Below are 26,389 nucleotides of genomic sequence, written 5' to 3' on the forward strand. Positions count from 1 at the left end.
TGTGTGTGTGTATGTATATATGTATGTGTATGTATATATTCATGAATGGGTGTGCATTTGTATGTTTCCTTTTGCTTTTTCATCATTGTTTAAAAAGCATGTGAATCATAAACTGCATTCTTTGCATTCTAATGACTGATCCCCTTACATCATTAGAACAACCTATAAACCCACTCTTGTTATATGCAAGACATTTATGTACGTATACAAAGGTCTTTGTTGGCAGAATAATAAGCAAAAACTTCACCGCAAAGTTTCTGAATGTTTCTCTTTATCTAATTCGAATTCTATACAACGCAGATCTTGTTACATCTCCTAATACGTTTGCAGATGCAGCTTTTGAAGAAATATACCAACTATCAAAATGGTTCATATTGAAACTCTAACGCAAATATAAAAGTTACTTTTTACTTCAAATTTCTGAATTATTTCCGATAGTTTTAATTTATTAGTGTTCGGACGATTAATTGATATTTCAATCGGGAATCGAAAAAAAAAACGGAACGTTTTAGGGCATCGGGATCAGAAAAATCGTGCCTATTTTCCGATTCCAAAACGATTCTTTTAACTTATTTTGCTTAAAACTTAATTTCCATTGTTTATACCAATGATGAAATGATAAATATATATAAATTTTAAACTACTAGTAAAACCAAAATCAATACATCCCATCATTGATATATTATTAGGTTGGGGCAAAAATAGTGTCGTTTATATATATATATATATATATATATATATATATATATATATATATATATATATATATATATATATATATAGTTGAACGTCCAAAATTATATTATTTCTGCAGGAACCTAATATTTACGTTTGCGAATATATATATATATATATATATATATATATATATATATATATATGTATATATATATAATATATATATATATTATATATATATATTTTATATATATATTATATATATATAATATATATACAAACACACACACACACACACACACACACACACACACATATATATATATATATATATATATATATATATATAACATTGGGGTTCATGTTGTTTCGAAAGTTAAAAAAAACTTTATGCTTAATATTTAAAGATTTTAAAAGAATCGGAATCAATAATTGTTTCAAAATCAGAAAAACAGAATCGTTAATTGTATCGGTATTGGGAAAATATCAGAATGGTCCTATCACTAAAATTTTATATTAATTTAAAAGGAGCCGACCAATCGATTTTCAACAGAAGAATTACATTAAAATTCGCACAACATAACGTGTTGAAAACACATTACATAAACGCTAATGTAGAAAAGACTCAGAAAAAATAATATCTGTAGTCTACCTAGCTACAAAGATGAAATAGTAAACATATTTACTCGTATTAATGTATAAAAACCGTAAATAGATAGATTAAATCCTTACAATGTGTATAGTCTAAATACATAATTATCGGAATAGTCACATAAAAGAACATACTGGGAATAAAGTACATAAGAGCCGATATAGACAGAATTCAGAAAATAATAAATATAAAGTGTGTGACCAAAGGGACGAAATGGCAAACAATATAATCGTGTACATAAATATCATTTGTAAAACTTACATCCTGTGTAAATGATTACATATGTTTTTATGCTCAGTGTTAAATATTACCCATTGGCGTGTTAAATAGTAATTGAAAATTAAAAGTTCAAATAATCTTGACAAAACCTTCTTTTATAGTTGCTTTCACGTACGCTTTGTACCTCAGCTTTCTTGTTAGTAATTTCTGCATGAAATCTTCTCGGAGATGAATAATTGATACATATCGGCTTGTTAATCTTTTAGTTTAAATAAAAAAAGAAGAAGGCAACAAATAGAAAAAAAAGAAACGAAAGGAAAAAGCGTCATAAATTCAAATTTTTTGGCTAGAAAAATATTAATTTTAAGTTTAAGATTATGTTTCGGATTTTTTTTTTAGATGAAAAATAATAGTTTGGATTATTTTGATTATTCGAACTACTAATCCCGTGTTTTTTCCATTGAGCTAGATTGTTCTCGTGTAATAGAACACGGATGACAGCAGCAGTTGTATGTAAATCACCGAGCCGTGTGTGAAATGATGTCACAGCAAGGAAGAAGAAAGGAAAAGATTATGAGAGGACAGAGATAGAAGTGTCACACACGTGGGCCGAGAGCGACAGGGAAAGATGCGTTCTAAACATGGTCGGACAAAGACAAAGTACCATGTGTTCGACATGGCAGAGTTTTCATTAGCATATTGGAGTACGGGAAGACTTTTGAACAAAAGATAAGGCATTATACTGCAAAGTACCTGTAAAGAAATGTCTGCTGTTTCGGCTGAAAAGAAAGGGAGACGAATTATTTCTTTGTCTTTGTTTCCTTGCAATTGTCTGCATACAACGTGTGGGTTCTGAGTATTGACATGTAACGACTACGTTATACTCTTTTCATCAGCCGTGGCCAAATAGAAGTGTTAAATATTTTGACCTTAGTTGTCCGTTAGAATAGTTTGGTGACGCTTCGGACAATGTGACCTCGGATATTCCTTAGAAGCATCTTCTTGAACGAGGATATTTATGAAAAACTGGTTTCGAACTGAAAAGTTTATTAAATCCACTGAGCTGGATTGTTTCCTTTTCATCAACCACGGCCAAATAGATATGTTATATATTGTTTTGTTCTTGTTTACTATAATAGTTTGCTTTATTTGTTTCTTACGTACTGGCAACCTGTTTATATCACAGTAAATGATTGCAGATGTTTATGATTCCTTTGTCAAATATTTTGATATCCTTTTGATGCGTCTCTTTATCTTGCAATTGCGCGTCTTTCTGTCTATCGCTTGCCCTAAATAAGTTTCTCCATCTTTTCATTTTAAATAACCATTATTTGTTTCGTATGCTATCCTTTGCATATGCATGGCGTCTGGGAAGAACTGTTGAAGGGAGTCAACATGCTCTACAATGATCCGAAGTGTCAGGCAACCGGAACGTCAACACCCTGTCTTATTACGATCGGCAAACATCAGAGATCAGTATTTTCGTCGTATTTTTATTTTTTCGTCACATGGAATTGTTAGTTTTTCCTTTGTGCATTTCTATTTTTATAAGCTTAAGTATATTTATATGTTTATGCATTCATATTATAGTATTCATTACTAAACAATCATTATGAACTTTGGCACACAGTTGCTAAACTTCAAGGAACGTTATATTGTTATGCATTCGCTTTGATCGGTTGTTCAAAATGCGTTTGTTCAGTCTATATAAATGTTAATATCTACTTTTGTCTATGGTACAAATATATACACACACTTGCAGCGAAGTAAAAATCACAGCACAGTTGATCTACGAAAAATATATTGCTATTATTTCACACCGATAAATCAGTTTTTTATGATAAATTATCACTTTGTTTTGACATTTATGAAAATCACGTGGGGCAGGAGGCTTGGTTGTGTCGAGTGTCGGATGTCGGGCAGTGAAGAAATGGTCACACAGCCTCGCTCTCTCTGGCAGACTGACTGACTTTTTCTCTGTGACGATTTTATTTATAAAAACATTCTTTTCCAATGTTTGATATTCCCTTTGTCTATTGTTTCACACTTTGACCGATATCCTCTTACATATTTCTAGATTAAATTATGCGTTCCGTTATACAATGGTGGAAAGTACCGAATTCTTCACATTAAATCCATTTGCGTGTGCGCACACATAGAATGTTTGTTTTCTTTTCGGGGTTGTCTGCAGATATCTAACAATATGTGCTATATTCACTTTAATTTATATGTATGCAAAAAGGGCAACAAGAAATTGAAAATTTAGATAATTCCGAATTTAGTGAAATTGTTCTACAAATTTCAGTTTCTTTGTAGTTGAAATACAAAGTTTAAAGTTTTACAAGAGCACAGATTCTCATTTGAAAATTTACATATTTAAGATTTCACTCTCCTTGTCCCATTCGCATGAAATTTATCAAACTAAGTATAACTCACATTACCCACCTTACGTCGAGCAGCTGTACTTAAAAGATCTCGTTGATTAGTTAATGAGTTTACAGTTAAATCTAATAAATAGAAATGCGTAAACATACACACATACCTAAATGAATGAAAAAAAGTATATATATATATATATTAATAGATATTTTGAAAAATATAATCATCCACGAACACTATTTCGCTTTTATACCGCTTATGACACGTATAATTAGGAAATACGTGACCGTTGTCAATTATATTTTAAAATAGATATTTTGCTTCCCACTACATTTGCGAAAGGAAAATTATTCCCAACAATCATTTGGACTTTTTCTCTCTTAGTTAAGTTCGTACAGCAATAGCGAAATTTTTGTGTCCTCCGCATTTCCATTTTTTATTTATACTCGAATTTTTAAAATGCACATAAATATACAAAGTGTCCAGGCAGTCACTAAAGGATTGAAAATGTTTGTCTTTTTACCATTAATGATTATCTATTTCTATATTTACGATATTTTTCAGATAATATTTTGCAAATTAATTATGGATAATTGAACAACGTACGCAAATTGTGAAATTATTTTATCAAAGTCAGGGAGCAATTGTTTGGACTCAAAGAGCTTATGGAAGGTATTTTCATGTAAGAGAAAACCTAAGTCACAACACAAGTCGAAACATTGTGCGCCGATTTGAAAACTAAGGAGCTGTACTTAATTTTCAACGAACTGGCAGACCTCGACACGTCATCACAAATGAAAATAGGGAAGGAGTGCAAGAGAGCGTGGAGCAGCATCCTGAAACATTGACTCTCCGACGTTCCACACAACTTGGGATATATCTAAGCCCACTACACAATATTCTGCACAGTTTAAAACTCTTTCCTTATAAAGTGGAGCTTGTTCAACACCTGAAGCCTGAAGATTTTCAAATAAGGGTTCAATATGCACTTCAAATGCAAGAACTTGTCCGAAATGACCACAATTCTCAGCAAAAGATGGTTATGTCAGATGAAGCCCATTTTCATTTGAATGGATTCGTTAACAAAAAAAGAAAAAAAAAACAGATTTGGGGCCTCTGAAAATCCAAGGGCAATTCATCAAAAACAGTTGCATTCCATAAAGTGCACCGTATAGTGTGCAGTAACGGAGGAGAAGATTATTGGACCTTATTTTTCTGAAGATCAAGATGAAAATGCTGTCACTGTTACTGGAGAGAGATACCAGACTATGTTTACAAGCTTTATGCGCCCACAAATTAAAAATAGGCCCGGATTATTGCTCCAAAAATATGGGACAACGGCACATACGGCGAGAGACACCATAGAGCTTCTCAGACAATGTTTTGCCGCAAAATTATCTCTCGCTATGACAATGTCAAATGGCCACCACGTTCTACAAACTTGACTAGTCCCGACTTTTCTTGTGGGGATATCTTAAAGAATGACTATGTTAACAAACTCCAAACCCGTCAAAGATTGAAGGAAAACGTCAGGAACAAAACAAGGGAGTTAAATGGCAATCCATAAATTCTGCAATTTGTCATGAATAATTTTTTTGAAAGAGTACAAATATGCAAAGCTGAAAATGGGCAACATTTAAAAGACATCATTTTTCATAAATAAAAAATGTTTGAAATTTGCATTATTTTAAATAAATTATCCAATATCTTAGCCAGATGGTTTTAAAATTACAGAAAGATATCATAAAATATAAATAATCTATTTAAGTGCAAAACTATTCAGTGTCTTTTTGGACACACTGTGTATAAATTCTGTGTATCGTTTCATTGCAGGTCAATATTGTTTCAATTTTGAAATTGCTATGAAAAGCAGAGAAGTAAAATTTGGTACACTTGAAAAGCATAATAATGCCTTATTTCCCTGATTTTCGTGTGATTTGAACAAATACCTTGAAGTTATGCTTACTTTTCTATGTTATAGTAATTTTAAGCGTATATCACTTTATTGCATGTCTCTCAAAATGCCAAGAAAGGGTCGATTGACAACTAGTGAAAGGGAACGTGTTGTTGTAGGCGTTGCAGAAGGCTTATCTCTTGTAGATCTATTCAAGGAGCTTGAAAGAGATCGAAGAACATTGTTCTCATTCGTCGAAAATCCAAACATCAAACAAACGAAAGGACAAAAAACACAAAAAATCAGTTTCTACTTGTAATGTTAGAAAAATTCTCTATAAATTTATCAAGCAGTCGACCAGCAACAGTCCTTTTATATTTGACTAGGCTTGAATACCTTCCTTGTCCAGAAAGACACGTTGCAATGTCATAAACGAGATTGCAAGACGCATTAAGCCTATAGCAAAAGGTGTTTTAAACCAAACTCATAAAGACAAACGTTTGGTTTGGGCTCAGAAATGCATGAAAACCAGCTTTGAAAATGTTCTTTTCACCGATGAGGCCAGAGCAACCCTAGATGGACCAGATGGGTGGGCCAAAGTTTGGAGTCCTCTTGGATCCTCTACCTCTCATCGATTCCGTCGTCAACAGGGGGATAGGGGTGTTATGTTTTGGGATGGAATAATCTGCGATTAACTAATTGGATCATTTCGAGTGCCAGAAGGTGTAAAACTTACAAGCCAGCCATATATTTTATTTTTAAATAAGCATTTGTCACCATGGCTTGATGACCTTCCATTGGCGCGTCACCGCAAATTGATTTTTATGTACGACAATGCGCTATTCCACTCATCGAATGCTACGCCATCCTCCCTTAAGTCATTAGGCATTAGTGAAAAATATTTGATGACATGGCCACCTTTTTCTCCAGATATAAACCCAACTGAGCAGCTCTGGTCAATAATAAAGATGAAAGTTTATGAAGGACAAAGAATTAAATTTGGATGAAGATTTTTGAAGTTTACAACAGCATCACATCATCTCAAATCCTCCAATTGACATCAACAGTTGACAAAAGGCTATTCAAAGTGATTTTGAATCATGCGAATTATGTTGATAAAGAAATATTTTCTTAAACAAAATAACATGAAATTCTTTCTTGTTTTTGGTTAATATTGTTCATTATTTCATATAAATAGAAATATAGAGTTAGAATATTGTTTCATTATCGAAAATATACATTTCAGCCACTTTCAATAAAGTAATACACAATTCAAATTACCAGAAATTAGAAAAATCAACATAAGTTTCAAAATGTTTGTTTAAATTCCACAAAATCTGAGAAATAATGCACATTCTTATTCTCTACCAGTGTACTAAATTTCACTTATCTGCGTTTAATAGCAATTTCAAAATTAAAAAATATTGACTTGCAATTTAGCGATAAACAGGGTTTAAATCTTCGATATCATCTTAGTAGGCTTTTAATAACGAACTTAGTGATGCGTTTTCAAGAGCAGGGCTCTGTAAATGATAGGTCCATGCGTGGATTAGGTTCTTCAGTATGTACACATTAAAAGGTGAATAGTCTCAAAGATCATCAGATGATAGTTTTTTTTTATTTTTACTTCAGATGAAAGACTTCGTTTGACTATATCTGTATATCTCTATCTATATATAGATTATTTCATGCCTCCACTTAAAATTGCATAATGAGACATATTTTTACATCGATGTATAGTATTTCTTGCAACAATGCTAAATAAGTGAGTAGAGCTATGTATTAATTACAAGAAATATATCTTCATAACTAACTATTTGTATATATATGTGTGTGTGTGTAAATATATCTATCTATCTATCTATCTATATATATATATATATATAGTCATCCACATGTAGTACTTTTTTATTGTATCACAACTCATCAGTGTGGCTAGACTAGCACCTTTCTCTAGCCGTGGACTGAACTACAACCATCGTGTTGATAGTCGGCAGTTCTAACCATGGGTCAATGCCTGGAAACATCTTATCAAATGTCTATTAAATAAACATTCGCCCATCGCTTTTAAAAACAAATAGCAAGCCTCGCGTCATAGTAAAATAAGCAACGGATACATTTAAGACAGCGCTCAACCCAAAAAGGGGGGTTTAATATATAGTCATCCACATATAGTACTATTTCGTTGTATCACAACTCATCAGTGTGGCCAGACTAGCACCTTTCCCTAGCCGTGGATTGAACCTACAACCATCGCTTTGGTAATAGGTAGCTCTAGCTACCTGACCACGGATCGGTACTCGTAAACGTCTCATGAAATGTCTATTAAATAAACATTCACCGATCGCTTTTACATTGTTTGAACTGCTAGATTGTTTACACGGCAGAATCACGCTGACACACCGGTTATCGCCAGATCACTTACCTTAAGCAACGATGAGCCTGGCCAGTACCAGATGAGTGACCATGTGGGAAGGCTAGGCGCTGTATGTACCGCGTAGTGTTGCAAAAATTTAAGGTTGGCACCTGAGGGCGCATTAATTCACTGGGGAAGATGCACGTCCAGTCTTCTTTAAGGCATGCATCTAGGAGAAAGAACACCCTTATGTACAACCCTGCGGTCTACTGCATGCTCTGTCTTGTGGCACTCATTTGCACCGACACAGATTAGCAGTAATACAAAGAAGTGTCGATGGTTCTACAAAAAGCCTTCACCACTATAAATGAAAGTGTCTGTTTTCAGTCTACAGATTCGAAATTTGATATACGGGTAGTGACATTTGGGAAAATCTTTGGAATCAGTTTCGGCCAGAAATTTGGCTGTTAAGGGGTCAAAGTCAATTTTGGGTCGAAACACTTGAAATTTTAGATATAACTTCCTTGGACATGGATCTAACTTAATAACTTGATTTGAGCCCAAAACAATAAATGTTAAGAGGTCAAAGTTAATAAAAAAGTTGACCTCTGCGGTATCTACCAAATTACTAAGACAATTTCTGGTCAAATTTTACATAAAGATTATTCAGCGATAGGGCAAGCTTTTTAATCGGTTTGGGTCGAAAATGTCAGCTATCAATACATAAATCTATGTATTATGCTTGCATATCTGCCTAAAACTTTTGACAGAAGCGACGGATTTTCACGAAATGGGTATCGTTTTGATTCTCAACCCTTCAGACGACAAATATCGAAAAAATGGCTAAAAGCATTAATTTCTTCACCCTCAACTGGGCACTTATCTACAGGGGGGGGGGTTCACCGATATTTTCGAAAGTCATCCCCTATTTTCGATTGTCTAGGCTTAATTTAAACCTACGTCACCTCCGGTTTTGCGGTGTTCGTAACAGCAAAGACGTCACTTTTTTTCACGTTCTTTTTTCTCCTTCGCGGTACGGGTTCGAGCCTGCCTTCCTACTCCCACTTTTTTTGGGGCTCAATACACACCTCCAAACGCGTGGCACCCATGCTAGTATATATATATATATATATATATATATATATATATATATATATATATATATATATATATATATATATATATATATATATAATCGTCTTGCTTGGGCATTGTAACCGTCCATCCGCTTTGGGTTTAATATATCCGGTTCCGGTTCACAATACGCATGCATGCATGCATGCATGCATAAATAAATAAATAAATGAATAAATAAATAAATAAACTGCAACTGCCTTTTTTTGGTTTACGTTACAAATAAAATAAAAATAGTTTCGCGTAAGTGTTTTACATTTTTTTTTTGATTTAACACAAATAATGCTTTCATAATTTGCCTGTGAATCTTGAAACTAAAAAAAGAAACAAATATATTTATTTGCATCTCCACGAGGTCAAAGGTCAGATTGTGCCATGACATGTGTGTTAATTTGTTTTTCGCGACTAAAATATTCAAATAAAACTAAAACTAAATTCCTTCTCCTTTTTTCATCGGTATTTTACGAATTTCATTTGTATTTTTATTGCAAATTGGGATCTTTTTCAAACAAACAAAAAACGGAACAGAAGTTTTTCTAATATAAAAACAAATCAAAACAAAAACAAAACTACTTGATGAATTTACATATTGAAAAAAATATTTTGCATTTTTCACAACTTAACCCAGAGTAGTTTACCTCCTAAAAAGAAACCAAAATCTATTTTGTTTAGTTAATACGTTTTAACGGCCTTTAACGATAATATAAACAAAGGAATTAAAAAAAAAAATTAAACTTAAACATTTAGAAATGTAACGTAAATGAGCACGCACTTCTTGGCCACATAGCGGGAAACATGTAAGCGTTAGCATTTTTTTCAAGTTTGATGGTGGTGGAGAACAGGGTTGGGTGGGTCATAAGTTCGAAACATGTGGGGGCATTTTTTCTTAAAGATTTGCTTTGAAAAGGTATCACTGTTAAATATTACTTAATTAACTATTATTTCCTAATATATGTAAGGCTTTTAACACACACACACACATACACACACACACACACAACTAGGATGGACCTATACAATACATACTCCCTCCTTTTATTTTTACGTTTCTTCTTTTTCAACGGATTACACTCCATTTATATAAATGATTTTTCATTTAATCTAAGGGCAATGATGTCAAGACCTTTTTTTATCCAATGTATTCTGTATTGTTTTCATCGATCGTCATGTTTGTTTTCGCACGCGTGTGCATTCAATTGTTGCGCGTTTATACATGAATTCATTTGCATTTTTATACATCAATTCTATATAATCACTATTTCATATCTAGCTATAACATATACTGACATAACGGGCCACGGGTAGTCTAGTATATATATATATATATATATATATATATATATATATATAAAGAGAGAGAGAGTGAGAGAGAGAAAAAGAGAGAGAAAGAGAGAGAGAAATGAACAGAAATAGAGAGCCAGTTAAGTACTAAGTAAACCATAATAAGTCCTTTAACTCCCCCCCTTTTTAGTGGAGAGTAGACAACGCATTAAGGATATGTTATCAGCAGCTCTTGTTACTCTCGTTTCTCCTTATTTGTTCCTCAATCCTCATTTCCAATAAGTGATTTTTCTGACAAAAGGTGAAAAAAAGCTGCTTTCCAGGTCGGCAGTACTTCGTGAACAGTCGCCTGAGATGTCGGAAATTTTCTGTTTCTATGTCTATCCTTGTGGCCATGTCACTAGTAAGGGTGTTGGAGGTAAACGTTTCATCGAGGCTGACGTTATCCGCCTGATAGTCAGGGACCCGAACCTTGGATTAACCACTAAGGAAGCTGTCCTATCAGTAGGTGCAAAGTACTGGGGCTGCTGTATTGACATATGGTGAATGGATTTTGGACCATTCAGTAGCTTCTTGTGGGGCCTCTCGATGCCATACTTGTAGGTTATTGTTACGGCTTTACCTTATGTGCTACAAAAATCCTGTCTTTTCTCTATTGCTTTCCCTCTCTGTCCTGCTCTAACCAAGTCTGTCGACCTGTTTCCACAAATCCCAAATCTTCAACATGAAATATATCCAGAAAAAAAAACCCGAATAAACTTAGAACCCCATCCTTTAACGTAGACACCCTACTACCATGTCTCCTTCTTCAACATCAGGAGTCTACGTTCCAACCTTCCAGAGGTTGAAACCCAATTATAGGAGACAAAACTGGACATATCTTCCTAAGCGAAACTCGCATAGGGCCGACCACTTCCCTAGACGAGTTCATAATTAAAGGATACTCTAACTTAACATCTAAACCTGACCTCCAAGATTGCCATGGGCATGGAATATGTGCCTACATTAAAGATGGGTTTCTGTGTGGTAGGGATATCTCCATTAAAGACTATAATTTACCTTATATGTGCTTCCGGATTCCACTTGCTTACACCACTGCATTTATATTTGCCATCTGTCGCCCCCACAACAGCGGAGTTACTATCTTTAAGAGTATATCTGAGAAAATTGACCACATCCTGTCTGCTAATACTTCGTGACTTGTGGTGACTTCAATGTCCACAATGTGGAATGGCTGACCAACTCGAACAAGACAGATGATGAGGGGAGGTTCTGTCATGATTTAGCCATTGCCTATAACCTCACCCAGATTGTTCACGAACCCGATACTTCCGGTTAGTACGCTAGCCTTCTATACTTTTTCTCACAACTTCCTCTGAGCTATGTTCATGTTCTGTTCTATCTCCTCTGGGATCTTCCGACCACTCGGTTGTATCAGTTAAGATAAAAACGAAATGTAATAAGTCTTCAGACTTACCTCTCCACCGTACTGTATATCGATACTCTACGGCTGACTGGGATAGCTTCCGTACATTTATATCTGATATATCCCTGCATTCCATGTTTAAAAAGGATGTGCCCTCTATAGTATCAGACCTGATCGAATTGTTAATTATAGGCATACCATCCAAAAAATTCCAACAAGAACCTAACAGCCAGCCATGGTTCTTCCCAGAATGTGCTGATGCCATCACGCACAGAAATCACTTTTTTCATAGCTACCAACGTAATGGAGGTACTGAAACTAAAGCTGCTTTCAGGACTTCCAGCAACCACTGTAAAAGAGTAATAAAAATGCAAGAGAGCTATATGCTCAGTCCGTTAAATCCAAAGTAGCTGAGCAGCCGCTTGGTTCTCACCAGTTCTGGCAAATAGCAAACAGAGTCCTGAACAGAAGCGTGCATTCTATCCCAACCATCATAAATGAACCTGAGGTCATCTCGCCAGCATCAGACAAGGCCAAACTATTTGCCAAGAACTTTGCAGCTAATTCTACCCTATGCGACGAAGGCCATCAACTGCCTGTATTTCCTCCTATAACAGACAACACGCTATGCAACATACAAATATCTGTGCGTGAGGTCGCCAAGCTAATCAAGAACTTTGACTCCAGTAAAACAACTGGCCCTGACAGCATTCCAATTATAGTGTTGAAAAAGCTTCAACCAGACCTTGCCCCCATACTTACAAAACTGTTTAAGCGTTACCTTAATAAGAAGTGCTTCCCAACACTCTGAAAACCCTCATCAGTATGCCCTGTATTTAAGAATTTAGGTCATAAGTCATCCCCCTCTCACTACAGACCAATAAGTCTCCTGTATGTCATGAGTAAGTTGCTGGAATCCATATAAAATAGAGAAGTAGTCAACCACCTCAGCAGAAATAACCTTCTTAATGACATGCAATATGGTTTCCGTTCTGCCAGATCTACAGCAGATGTGCTAACGATTATATCTCATAGGATTAGTGAATCTCTCGACGAAGGGTTTCCTTTCTAGGGCAATTGCTCTTGACATATAAAAGGCCTTCGATAAGGTATGGCATGAGGGCCTACTTCACAAGATTTCCAACTACGGTATAACTGGAAATGTTTTCTCAATCATTAAATCATTTCTCTCTAATTTCATAAGAGTAGTGGTTGATGGGCAGAAATCAGAGGCCCACAGTATTAATGCTAGAATCCCTCAGGTGTCCATCCTGGACCCAACTCTCTTCCTGGTCTACATCAATAATCTCCTAAAACATACTTGAATCATTCGTTGACATCTATGCTGATGCCACGACCATCTATAGCAAAACATCAAAGGCCATAAATGACAAATTTCTCTTCGATTCTCTCTCCTCTGATCTTAGGCGAGTGGTACAATGGGGGAAAAGGTGGCTGGTTACGTTTAATGCATCTAACACCAAGCTCATATCTTTACATTATCAACGCTCTGATCCTCATTTAGCAACAATTGAAATGGATGGCTCTTGTCTAAGGGAAGCTCCATGTTTTGATAAGCTTCTTGACTTGACCTTTACTCCTGACCTGAAATGGAACACGTACATCTGTTGGCAAGGTCGCTGGAAGTTGTCTGTTGGCAAGGTCGCTGGAAGTTGTCTGTTGGCAAGGTCGCTGGAAAAATGGTAGGATCCTTTTACCGCCCCAGAAAATATCTCACTGCTGATGCAATTCTCTATCTATATAAAAGCCAAGTACGTTCAAGGATGGAGTACTGCTGCCACATCTGGACAGGAACTGCTAAAAACAGCCTACCCTGCCTTGACAGTACAAAATAGGCTTCGTGGCTTAGTGGGGTATGTCCTTTTCTCTTTCCTGGAACCTCTCTCCCACAGAAGAGACGTTGTGAGACTGTCTTTGTTTTTTCGTTACTTGCATGGCAACTGGTCGTCTGATCTCCAATCTCTGCCCCCACTTCGCCAATCCTTCCCGATAAACACTTGTCTAGCTAAAACCACTGCCAAAAATGTTCCCCACTCTTTATCTGTGCCAAAACCAAAACGTAGATCCCATGAACAAAGCTCTTTCTTAGAAGTGCATGCCTGTTTCCCACCTGACTACAACCTAGATATCTTCAAGTTCAACATAAACAAATTCCTTATGAACCGCTCCCTTAAGTAAGACACTTTATCAGATCTCCAATACTAACTATTACTACGATACTATCCCATTGATTACTGTACACGCAATAACCCTTATCCCCGAGTGGCTTCCGGGCTTTGATAAGTTGTGACTACCTTGTGAAAAAAAATGAGTTGGGAAGTGTGGAAACAGTAAGATAGATACACGTTAAATAAGACAGATAAATAAATAAGGAGCTAGATATAATGTTAGATAGATAAATAGATTAGTAAAGGGAGAGAAACTGTGCGCGATAAAGTAGAGTTAGGGAGAGAGAGGGTTGGTAAGTGTGGCAATATAATAAGACATATAGATTCATAGATAGATAGATAGATAGATAGATATGAGCTTAACAAGATAAATAGTTATAGCGATAGATATATCGATGGATGGATAAATAGGTTGATTATGGAGGCATAGAATGTGTTGGAAAGAGAAAGAATGGTGGGGGAGACAGGGAGGGAGGTTGATGCGCTAAGTAGATTTTGTTTCGTTTTGTTTGAATAAAAAAAAACGCAAAAGACGAAATCCATTAGGAAATTCTTATCAAGTTAAAAGAAGAAGCAGTAAATTTCAACGTGTCTCGAGAGCATCCGCTTTTATTTGGGTTCTGATGGTTTTATTGCCGTTTCGAAAAGCCGAAAGGGAAGGACGTTGCTCGAAACGCAGACGAAACAAACAAACGAAAAACATTCGCTGGAATTTGGCAGGAAATAAAAGAGAAATTTAAAGACAGCCGTAAAACGAGTGAAGACAATCGAGTCGCACAGATCAGAGATAGAGAACAATGCTTTCCGTTTCTTGCTTGGTATTTTTAGATTTGCCCTCGAATACTTACGAGAGCCTTTTTTTTCAGTCGGCCTCTCACGGCTAAATTAGGTTTGTCACACATAGGTTATTTTCAATGAATTATGATATTGTAAAAACTGCGCCAAAATCCTGAAAAAGTCGGAGTAATTTTTATATGCTTGCTTTCCTTAAAAAGAAAACAAGGCTAGATGCAAAGTGTCTGTGTCTGTCTGTGTTGATGCTTAACTTGGTTCTAGAGAGGTGACGTTGACTAAGTGGTTAACGATGCAGACTAGCCACCTAGATGTGCCATGTTCGAATCCAGTTCGTTCCACAGCAACACTTCTGCATAGGATGTTGGCAACATTGGTTAAGAATTAAGTGTAGTATCTGTTCTGATACTAAACTTCACCTTTTCTTTCCTCTGCCAGTGATGGATAAATCCTTCCGGACTGAGACAATTTTTGTCGTTATTCCTATACAGAGTACCCCTTTTTGGGGAGCTGAATTTTCCTCACATTTAAAACCGGTATTGTGTCTAATTTTGCCTCCGTCGGGACGCAAGTAAATAAGAACATTGATCCTTTCTATTAGTACCAAATGTTTTTTCTAGAAATAATTCTAATTCAAAATATATCGGATAAACTAATACAAAAAATTAATTAATCTGATTCATGCGAAATCGATGAATGGATGACTAAATTCTTTTCTGTACTCGGCCAGTGAAGACGGCGTCTAGATTGAGCCAATTATTTGTACCAATCCGGGGTGTCTTTTAGGGGAGCAGGATTTCGCCATATCAAAATGATCTTGTGTCTAACTTTTACCTTATGTGGAGACAAGTTTTAATATTTCAAAAACGTCACTACTACAAGTAAAAAAGTCGACATATTGATTTTTTCGATTCTTCTTTGAGATATAAAAAAAATCATCATATTTGAAAACTACAACACAGCATATTCTTTTCATTGTTTTGATTCTTTAGTATATATCCAACACAGTTAGACACAGTTAATCAACCGAGAACCACATCACTTTATATAAAAAAATCTAAGATATCAAGGGATACACACTCGAGAGTCAAAACAATGAAAAGAATATGCTGTTGTCCTTACCCTAATAATGACCGATAAATTATTTATTTTCTGGGTTGCCTTATTGTTATGGAGACTTACCTATTCACATATAATGGACTATGCTAACCATTATATAAACCACGGATTTAACCCTCTTGTGGGGAAAATATCTTAACATAACGTGAGACTACAGATTGCTTAACAAACCGTCGAAAATATCGACAACCTTTCTTGTATTTACTTTCTTGTACCATATATTTTTTTACCTAAAACTCTATTGCTCATGTCCTTCTTAATAACCCATTTCTTAGGGCCATAACACTTGAGAAAAGAAAATCACTTAATGCGAAATGAGATAAATAAAAATGTAAGAGTTAATAAAAACCACAATCCCCTCTATAATCTAACATGTCTGACGTAGCTAGCAAATTTCAATCACGAATATCCAACAATCTTTGTTTTATAACTATTCAACGATATTCGGTGACACTTTGATGACTGTCTCAACAATAGACAGTGTTAGCCTAAATTGGCTTCACACTCAACGGATTTAAACTCCCCAAATGTTTATCTGGGGACTTTTCTTCAAGCTAATGTCTATAAAGACAGCTCTAAAACTATTCCATCACAGACTAAATCAGGAGAGTGCTAAAGGAAATGTGTCCGAATTACTGACAGTTTTGCTCACTGTATGCAGGTGTGATTATCATTGAAGATCGATAAAACAAAGACTGTTGGACATTCATTACTGAATCTTGGTGGACAAGTCGGGCAATAGAATTTCATATGTTTAATATGAATCAAGTATGCTTCCGTCATCTTCAAAGTTTCGCTCCGATGCTAGATGACCGTTATTTATGTTTATTTTAAAATAATGCCTTCTATTTTTATTCCGTCCGAATAGATCAGATTGCACCTTTCTGTTGCAAATGTTGACAGTGTGAGACTCTAAGAAAGCAACCCTAGTCATGGACGTACGTCAAAAGGAGATTTGCGTGATTGAATTCTGTGGAGAAGTGTATTTAGAATGTTGGTGAGTATGTAGAACAATAAATTCTGGAACACAAAACGTCACTCGTTTTAATTGTACCACTCTGATCTTCGTAGCTCTTCAGATTCAAATAATAGGAGGCTTTACTTTTCGGACAATCTTTTTATATACTGCTGAGTCATTAACCATTCTTCACAATAAACAAATCCGATGTGCGAATCAGCTTAGTTGCTTATGACGTAATCATGTTTCCTTTTCCTTCAACAATTACAAGAAACCTTGTCAACCACACATTGCCATGACTAATAACGCTACCTGAGAGATCACCAGTCAAATTTCTTGGATTAACATGTACAGTAAACTTGAATTGTACTAGAGTATGTAATACCTATGGTACTTTGTGAGCAACCTGGCGCCATACTACCTATGAAGGGATTACAAAGTAGCAGTCGTCCTTGCAGTTGTGTTTGCATCGGACCACTCTATCAAATCAGAGATTAATTAAATTTTATTTGTATTAAATATGATTAATTACAGAAAGGGGTTGAAATTTATTAACGAATTTGTGGTTGGCACTATTTAAAAAATCTATAAGATCACTATGAAATCTTTGATCGCTTGTTGATCCTTACTTTTTCTTAGCATGAAAAGCTGAAAACGAAGGAAAGATGCGTGTCGATCGTAACATTAGAACTGAGTATATTCCCGAAAATGTATTTGACTATAAAATATAGTTATTTAAAAATTCGATCTTCTTTAGTCTGTCAAGCTTGAGTTAAGTCTGCCACGCTGTTATTGTCATCAAATCGAAATATTTAAAAGATTACCCAGACACAATAATAAAATTGATAATGTCATAGACACACTGTGGTTTTAAGAAGAAGAATATCGTTGTTAATATTATTAAAATTTGCACGCCATTTGGGAGCCGATCATGACAATAGCTCTAAAACTTTACCTAATTTATATGTTGGATTGATAATGAATTTTTTTAAAATGTGTTTTTCGTTAATCTTTCGAAATAAAGTTTGAAAAATAATTTTCATCGTAAGCGCACACATAACTGCATTTATAAGAAAATAATATCATTAGTGCATTTGAGAAGTTTTATCACTGCACAAGCAGAAAGGCTCTTCATGTAAAATCAACAGTAGTCTCTTTTATAAGACAGGGCCGCGTTCGAAATGAATGTTTCTTTTTAGAGCACAATTGAACCATGATACTTAATATTCGTACGTTTAACTTAATTCAAGTGATTATATAAAAATAATTTCAAAATATCAACAGTTGGTTATTTAATAAGAAAGGGCCGCGTTCGAAATGATCGTTTCTGATCAGAGAAAAATTGCACCACGATTCTTGTTGCATTTTAAACTTTAAGTGAAGCAATTAATTGCAGATAATTTTATAAAATAAACAGTAGATTCTCTCCAGTGCAACGTAGAATATACTGTACTGTGGGCTAGAGCCAGAGTTCAACTAAATAGCGTTTTAAGGATATATAACTAGATTTATTTTGGAGAAAGGATATAAATTTTGTGAGCATTTTGCGTCATTGAAAAACTGAATTCGCTTTACCGCTAACTTTAAATATAGTGTCTGTCCATTTTCTTACCTTTTCCAGTATGTTTAATTTTAAAATAAGGTACTAGTTCAGTTAAAATAATATTAAAACCTTTCCTAATCCATTATGTTGTATTATTTATGAAAAAAATTCTAAGAAAATTTTGTTTATTACAAACTACTATACTTTTTATATAAAAAGAATAATAAATCTTTGGTTACGATACATTACTAAGAAAACCTTGAAAAAATATAAAGTTATACTCCTGTAATCTACCCCTAGTTTTACTTTTGTAAAAAAATATGCATATATTATACGTTTTATGGTAATAAGAAAAACATATCTAAGACTAAATCTTTAGAAAATTTAAATAGAAAAGGAATCAGCAATTGTATCGGAATCGAGGGGAATATTTGAATCGCACGATTTAAAGTTCAAATAGACTTATATAAAAAAATAGTCCAGGGGTGTGATGACTTCTCAGAAAATATGTCTAATTCTAATTACTAAAAATATACCTATAAAAAAGCAGTATGAATGACAATGTTTAGATGACTATATCTTGTTAATGAACCAGTTTAAGATGTTTTAAAACCAAAATATTCATTATGGATCTATATCGAAATTATTCGGTATAGGTAAGAAAGATTTTTTAATTCATGAAAACAGTTTATGAATGCATTTTGTAATAGCAGAAAGGCAGTCTTCGTTATTAAAAAAAACACTTAAAATTATGGAAAAAATAAGAAACACTTGAAAAATGAAATATTAAATTAGAATTATTGAAAAAACACTTGACAAATGAAAAGTTAAATTAAAATCATTGAGAAGAAACACTTGAAAAATGAAATATTAAATTAAAATTATTGAAAAAAAAGCACTTGACAAATGAAAAGTAAAATTAAAATTATTGAAAAAAAACTTGAAAAATGAAAAGTTAAATTAAAATTATTAAAAAAAACACTTTAAAAATGTTAAATTAAAATTATTAAAAAAAACACTTTAAAAATGAAAATTTTAATTAAAATTACTAAAAAGAAAACACTTTAAAAATGAAAAGTTAAATTAAAATTATTAAAAACTCACGTGAAAAATGAAAATTTAAATTAAAATTATTGAAAAAACACTTGAAAAAAGAAAAGTTAAATTAAAATTACCCACAACCCTTTTAAAGCTCAAATGAAAATTTTGATATTTAAATTAAAAATAATTATGATTAATAAAGTTTTAGAGCAAAACGAAAAATACCTTTTTACAGTTCGGTAAATACATAAAAAAGAACTGAAATTTTAGAAATGAAAATTAAAGTAAAATTGACAAGTGATACGGAAAAGCGAAAAACTATTATTACATTCGACAGCTTAACTTAACCCAAAATAATCGTCTTCTTTGAAAATGCAATTGATTAAAAAATACGGAATTTAAACAAACAAAAAGAAAGACGTTGCTATCTAGCTAGTTTAGCCTGGCATGTTTATAAAGCCGGCCATTATTTCTTGTACATATTTTGTACGCAAACAAAAAGAATGAAAATACGTAGAACAACAAGACATATACATATCAATGCAGAACGACAAGACTTTTTTTTAATGCAGATAATTCTTTTTACTAGTGTTCGGACGATTAATCGGAATCGGAATCGGAAATCGGAAAAATCAGAAAATTTGGGGGTATCGGAAAAATCGGTACCGAAATCGGAAAAAATTGATGCATATTTTTCGATCCTAAAACGATTTTTAAATTATTTTTATTTGATTTTGTTTAAAGTAAAATCTTTCATTGCTTGTAATTATGGTAAAATAAATAAAAATTTATTGATTATAAAATATAAGTGAAGCTAAAATCTTATTGATTATAAAATATAAGTGAAGCTAAAATCGATAGATCACTCTCCACAAGTGAATTTTGAAGTTTAGGAAAATATCCGCATATTTAATGTGTTTTTTACGAAGATCGGGGAAAATAACAATCTTATAGTTAAATAATTAGAATTTTATAAAGAATCTGAATCTGAATCGGTCATTGTATCGTGAAATCAGTAAGGGTATCGGAATCGGGAAAAATATTGGAATCGTCCTATCAATACTTTTTACATACTGATTTCTTTTAGTTTCTTGATTTTTTCCTTTACTGCATTTCAATCATTTTTGTGCTATTTAATGTCAAATCCAGTAGTTTTGGTTTCATATTTGGTTTTATTTCATGTCGTACCAACCGTTTTTGGGATATTTAATGCTGAATCCAGTGATTTTGGAAAAAAAGATTTATGCTTCAAGTTCTTTATATCTTAAGATATTTATTCATAATATTTCTTTTGGTTGTTTTGTTTTACGGCATATCAACCCTTTTCGCGTTACTTAATGCCGAATGCAGCAATTAAAAAAAAAGTTTGGCATTGTTGACACTTTTCTGCTAAAGAAACAAAGATGGCGTTCAGACTATTTTTTTTCTGAAAATGATAACTGACTGAAATTAAAACAAAATACACAACCGGAATTGTATTAAAATTATAATTAGTTTTTATTAATTAAAAATATTTTTATTTATATTTATTTTTATTTCATTTATATAAAAATACCAGTTTTATTTTAAAAGTACGTTTTATGAAGTCTTTATTTTATATTTTTTTAGATGTGGCCGCCTTCCGTGGGAAGAAGAATTGGTTTATTGCCGCTTTGGGGACGTGGAGGTATCCATATGTCCTCCCTCCTAAAATATTTTTAAAAATCAACGGAGAACACTTTGGGTGTTTGTAAGAGTGACTTAGACGGGGACCCGTCTTCGTACACTAGTGTGGGGGTCTTTAGCAAACGACAATAAGCCAGTTCCTCTTTTCGCAGAAGGAGATAATGCCTAGAAGGATGACTCTTGAGTGTGTATATCGGAATACATTTTTCTTTTTTTTTCAAATTTCGACTAATGGTAAACTAAGCCCATTTTAATAAAATAATGTTTTGTAAAAAAATACATTAAAATGAATAAAACTGTTCCTTTTGTAAACAAATAAAAACAAATTAGCACAAATAAACATATTATTTTATTAAGTGATAGTTTCGTATTTCGTTCTACCTTCAGTCAGTTTCCGCGTTTACTCTATTCTTTTTTTTGTTTTGTTTTTTTGCAGTAAAGGGTCAACATCACAAAAAGTTTTTATGCTTCAAGTTCTTTATAGCGTCAAATACATATTCATGCTGTTTAATTTGGTTATTTTGTTTTACGGCATATCAACCCTTTTCAGATTATTTTATGCCGAATCCAATAATGTGAAACCATTTTATGTTTTAAGTTTCATGTATCGTCAAATATTTATAGTTTTTTTAGAGGAACATTGTTATTTTTTGTGCTTGATTTTACAGAACACGATAGTGTTTTGCAAAAGAAAGGGGGAAAAAGTACAATGTCGATTGTTACTGCCTTTTATATCAGGAATATATAAACTGCGTAAGATTTTCACAAAACCTATTACTTAATTGAAAAATCATGTGTACTTTAGATGAAAAAAATTTTAAAGGTAAAGGGAATTAAGGAAAAAATATAAATAATGTTTGCACTTCAAGAGTAAAAGTTAACGCGGGACCTGCGTGAGCGTATAGACGCAGAAATGTCATTAAAAGACATTTAAAACCTGTTTTTTTTTAAATAAAAGTTTCAGATTACAGATAACTTAAAAAATAGTGTATATGTCGAAAATCTTTAAATTCACTAAAACTTAAAATTGACATGTTTTTATATTTTCCACAGATATTTCATTTTCGTGTATTATTGTTAATCACTATTAATCGAGAACACAGCCATACATGCATTATATATATATATGTACATATATATGTGTGTGTATATATATATATATATATATATATATATATATATATATATATGTATTTATATGCACGCGTATATATATATATATATATATATATATATATATATATATACGGGGTAGAAGGATAATATTATCACCCTAAAAAGACGACATGGTTTCATTTCCGTTTGATGAAAAACAGTTGTATTTATTTTTTTGGTTTTGCAGACCATCTATTAATTGGCCAGTTGTATACATAGCTCTATAGCAATAGGAGCCTCCTATCATGTCTGAAAGTGACACAATGTTTAACGATCGAGATCGGAGATGCATTTCTATACAACTCATGCTCTCTATCGATTCAAAGTATGACAACAGGGCCATTGCCAACACCTTCAAAATTTGAAATCCGGACGGTTTAACGCTTGAGGGCACATCTCAACGCATCGGGCCACCCACGGTTATGGTATTTGGTCCAAGTGATGGCCACATTATGTCATCTCACATCTTTCAAGTCGGCTTTAAAGTCAACACCAAAGTGTACCTGGATGTGCTGAATAGTGTGATTATCCCCTGGTGCAATAAGGTTGCCGCTGTCAGAGCCTGGGTGATGTAGCAGGGCTCGGCGCCGGTCTACAAGTCCAAAGAGACCCAAACCTGACTTCAAAAGGAGTGCTACGACTTTGTACCCTTCTCTCATTGGCCCCGCTCCTCCCCCGAGCTGAACCCGCTGAACTACCTCGTTTGATCAGATATCGAGAACACCGCCAACATGCCCTTACACAACACCAAAGCCAACCTGATCCCGCTATCCGCCGAGTATTCGCTGAGTCCCCGCCGAGTTCCCGCCGGCGCTTGTGGAAAAGTTTTCCTGTTTGGAATTGTATTTAGGCGGTGATTGAGGCTGAAAGTGGCTACATTGAATAGATGTTAACCCTACTGCATAATCAAGTTACATGAAGTGATTTTTTTTCAATAAAATTTTAAAATAAAGCTGTAGTGTTGTTTTCTTTAGGACGACAATTTTATCGTTCTACTCTGAATATACATAAATTCATGTGTATATATTTACATATATATGCGTATATTGTAGCAAATGTATACATAGAGTAGAGTTTATATTAGGATAATAAATAAATTATTAAATTAATCCGAACATAAACATCAACGGATAATGACATTAATAGAAATGAATTCCGATCTCTCACGTATTAAATACGTCAACCTTTTTATTTGGCATATTCATAAAATAATGGTTAGTAATGCTGAATCTTTAAGATTAGGGACTCATTTTTGGATCCAAATATGCTGAAATTTTCTGTTCGGTGAATTAATGTTACCTCTTCTTTTTTTCTGGTTACTTTATACTAAACATGTCTTACATGTGTTACCAAACATCCTAAATATAATGTAATGTAATCTTGCTGAGAGAAATAAACAATTCATGCTGATTGCATTTTCTGTCAACTTGGATCGTTCTTACATTGACTGAATGTAATATAATGTAAATATTTTTAAATCAATAAATAATACATTCTTCCATATCTCTTTCTCTACATATTACCTTTGAAGGCGAGAATGAGGGTGGTCTAGTGATTAACGACACGGACTGACGATCTGGATGTCCCTAGTTCGAATCCACAAATATCACTTCTTACTTAGCATTGTAGCGCTACCGCTTGATCGGAAACCCGGTGTCTAATTAGTGGAGTTAGGCAAAGCGGGGCAGGACTGAAACCTTCTGCTAAATTCTTTAATACCTATGGGCTCCGATTAAATTATATACATTCACTAGTAGATACCAGGTTGAATGTATATGAGTGATGGCTAAATAATAGATTGAACACAATCACCAAACGAAATAATTATTTTTGGTTAAGATTTGCTTCTGAGCGAAGAAGAAATGTCAATTGTCTTGAAGGCTTCAGTTACTAAAAATATAAAATGTCAACCCAAGAGAGTTGGCCGGTTGACCTTGACAAAGAGATCGGACGTATGATCACATTTGTCTGGGGAAAGTCTGACTGAGGTTAGCCGAGATGATATATACAATTGATCAATTTTTCCAGCTAGAATCGATGAAGTAAGTAATTAGTTACGAAAGGAGATTGCATCCCATCCCACCAACAGACCACTAACCTTAGTCTTAATTGCACCCCACAACCGTTTTTGTCAGTTCGTTAGACGAGCCCTAGTCAGACAACACGACAGAGAAAGTTTAATCCGTCAGTTATCGTTGATGCTTTCCGGCAAAAACAGATAAGTTCCACCAAAAATGTAAACATGGATAATCTTCTTAATATTCGGAGATTCGTGAAACCTCTCTAAAAATGAGCAACTCAGAAACCCAGGATAATAACCGTCGTACTAACTTGAAACAGCAAAGATATGCACCCGAAATCGACATTGTAAAAGAACATGAAAAAGATTGAATACGTCGATCCGGCTGATGGAAACCCTAGAAGATTAAAAAAAATAAGTTAAAACTCGATTCTTAATACTATATTCCAACAGTGAAGACTACTACAGACAAAAATATGAATAGCGGAGTATGAATAAGAGGAGTGAAATTAATGGCGGCCATCACTAAACTTATTGACCGAAAACGACGTTGGTACATTTACTTTGTTCTCTTTTCCGCTATTAAGTATTTTTACCCATGTTATCTACTATTGATTTCTGTTACCGATCTGAATTGTTCGATTGTTTATATATATATATATTTGAAAATCAAAATAACGGCTAGTGCCATTCATTTTACAATTATCACCTTTGATAGGAATCAGCGACCGTTATTTTCGTTTTGTTTTGGTTTCTTTCTCTCTGTACTTTTGTCGGAAATAGCAACATGTCAACCCGTTGGGCGGAGACCTAATGAATAACGGCACATCGACCGATTGAGCGAAGAACTTATATGAATAAGGGTACGTATAGCGATCCTATTATTACGTGGTTAGTACAGGGAATCATGTGTCTACCTCGGAAATGGCCGAAGCATTTTACGATTGGAAAGATGTGAAAATAACTAACAAGGTATACAAGATTATATGTCTGAAACATTAAATTAGGGCACCAACATGTTTAGCTTATGAAACAGCATATTTTACATCGTGGAGTTTCAAGAACGCTAGAACTCTTTTCCTTTTTATAACCGAACGGGCTTGACTCTCTGAATGACAGTAACTTCTGTTGATAGAGGCCACGAACGTTGTTACAATTGCAACGGTAAGCACGTTTACACACGTGTTCACATATAGACACTCGGTACCCATACGTTGTAAATGTAATCATCAAGGAAGCAAAGAATTAGAAAGAGGAAAAAACTTCAACTCCTGTTCTGTATCTTTACTCCTGATTCTTCCGCAACGCGTGACTTCTCATTATGACTGTAACGTAACCCATATCCCTAACACGATCGTCTCCTTTCTCTTTGATCTCTCTCCACTCGAACGTCCTCTCTCTTCTTTTTTATAGTATTTTTCTTTTTTCTTTACCATGACGTCATTTTTCACACTGCTCGGTATATCAATATATCCGCATTATGCGAGTCCGCGCTCTGTTACACACGGGTTTGCAACCTTCTTATGGTCCCCCTCGTAATCTCCGATGTCATTCTAGAAAGAAGCACGACTAGGAAAATACAAATCCACGGATTTATACAATATGATTATGATGACCTGACGACACTAACTGAAAACCTGGTGTGCCGAGTTCAAATCCAGTTTGTGACATCGAAACACATTCATCAAACCCACGCCCAACCTTAGATAAATTGATTAACGATTGTATTTTCTGTCACTTTTACTTGTAGAGGTATTACTTATCTAGTGGGTGAGCGATTTTTGATACGTTCTGATATTGAACCGGTGCCTGACTCAGTTTCTCTGAATGAAGTAAGATTCAATACGATCATAAGAGGTGTAAGCGCGTCCCTTATTTGGTAACCTCT

The sequence above is a fragment of the Euprymna scolopes genome, chromosome 9 (genome assembly GCF_053919585.1).
Source record: "Euprymna scolopes isolate OS-2025 chromosome 9, ASM5391958v1, whole genome shotgun sequence".
NCBI classification, from domain to species: Eukaryota; Metazoa; Mollusca; class Cephalopoda; order Sepiida; family Sepiolidae; genus Euprymna; species Euprymna scolopes.